We start from the raw sequence: 2,024 nt of genomic DNA, 5'->3' as shown, positions 1-2,024 counted from the left end.
CGCCCCCGCTCACTCTCCCATTCACCCATAACCCCCTCCCAACTCCGCTCTGGAGCGTGCGCGCGAACCCCGGCGACCGCGGCGACCTCGCGGTCTGATTGGCTATACGAGGACAGCGCCGCACGCACGCGAGAAAACGAGGGCGCGCGCGCACGGCCCTCGGGTTCCTCAGGCGACAGGGAGAGGAGGATTGGCTTACTACGCAGGAGTCAGGAATAGAGAAATGGCCGAACAAGTCTTCCCTTTGCCTACAATCTATTTTCTCTTCTTACTGTATGTAGGACACGGCCTTCGGAAGTTAAAAAGATTATGTCTGTACACTAGAAGTGATCGAAAGTAACCAACTACTTGCTCGAGTTAACCAAACCTCTAAGTAAGTGTGGCACAGTCTAGACGGACGTCTAGTGTAACCAATTACCGATAGGTCCCACCCTCTTCCTGCTTCACTCCTTCCTACATTGGTCAGTTGTGTGGCGATTTACTTTTTTTTTTTTTTTTTTTGCTATGGAGAACTTTATTTAAAACAATCTTGATGGAGAAGCCCCTCACCGGGCGAATTCCCTGGTACTGGCAGACTCCCTGGGTAATAGAATGGGCTGGACTGTGGCTCCTATATGGAAGGGAAGCAGAGCTAAAAGAGCCAATGTGGGCCAAAACTGCTGCCAAAGACCCGGGAGGAAGGGGAAAGACAGCGGTCGCGAGCCTGGGTGCGCGCTATCTGCGGTGGTGACTGCCCTCCCGAGTGGGAGCCGTCTTGAGGAATGGTCCTCCTCGTCCTTAATCTCACCCACGGAAAAGGTTCTCTGGAAGCTCCTGTCCTGGCGAACTGCTGGCCAACTCTCCGTTTATCACAGCACCAAACTTTGCCTCAGTTAGCCCACAACAGCTCTAATCCGGAGAGCTACACAAGGTGTTCTCTCAACTCCAAGCCATTTCTCTTCTGAAAGCAGTTCTAGCTGTTAATAGTAGTCTTTCTACAAGATGGTCCACCAACCACTTCTCTGAAGCCAAGGTTCCTCACCTGTAAAGTGTGATCTGCCTTAGGGTTTGGATCAAATGTTGCTAGTTTAACTGTGGCTCTTAAATTTTAGTATTAAGCAGCAAACTAAAGGACAAAGGTCTACTTTCTCTTAATTTCCAGGTCTAGTCTAGTTCTTCCTCTGACAGGGCCTGTATCTGAGGTTCTAATTTATTCTTGCATGGGGCTTCAATCCACCATTTATTACAACATACTGCAGAATTCTCTTTTTAATGGCAGCGTGTACCAATAAACGAAATCTATAAAACAATTTGTTGTTACATGCTGTCATGGGTTGAATTCTGTCCCCCAAGAAATATGTGTATCAATTTGGCTAGGCCACGAGTACCAGTATTATGTGATTGTCCACCATTTTATCATCTGATGTGATTATCCTATGTGTTGTAAATCCTATCTCGATGATGTTGACGAGATGGGATTAGAGGCCGTTCGTTATGTTAATGAGGCAGGACTCAAGATACAAGATTGGATTGTGTCTTTAGAAGGAAGCAAGCAGAGACGCATGGGGAACCTAATACCACCATGAAAGCAGTGCCAGGAGCAGAGCGCTTCCTTGGGACCTGGGGTTCCTGCACTGAGAAGCTCCTCCACTAGGGGAAGACTGATGACAAGGACCTTCTTCTAGAGCCAACAGAGAGAGAAAGACTTCCCCTGGAGCTGACTCCCTGAATTTGGCCTTCTAGCCTACTAGACTGTGAGAGAATAAGCTTCTGTTTGTTGAAGCCATCCAGGTGTGGTATTTCTGTTGTAGTTGCGCTGGATAACCAAGACAGGTGACATACAGTCCATTCCAACTGATAGCAACCCTTTGTACAACAAAACAATACACCGCCTGGTGCTGCACCATTCTCACAATTGTTATGCTTGAGCCCATTGTTGCATCCACTGTGTTAGTCCATCTCGTTGAGGGTCTTCCTCTTCTTTGCTGACCCTTTACCAAGCATGATATCCTTCTCCAGGGATTGGTCCCTCCTTATAACATGTC

The sequence above is a fragment of the Elephas maximus genome, chromosome 7, assembly GCF_024166365.1.
Source record: "Elephas maximus indicus isolate mEleMax1 chromosome 7, mEleMax1 primary haplotype, whole genome shotgun sequence".
NCBI lineage: Eukaryota > Metazoa > Chordata > Mammalia > Proboscidea > Elephantidae > Elephas > Elephas maximus.
The sequence above is the reverse complement of the archived record's forward strand: the minus strand, read 5'-3'. Positions refer to the sequence as shown.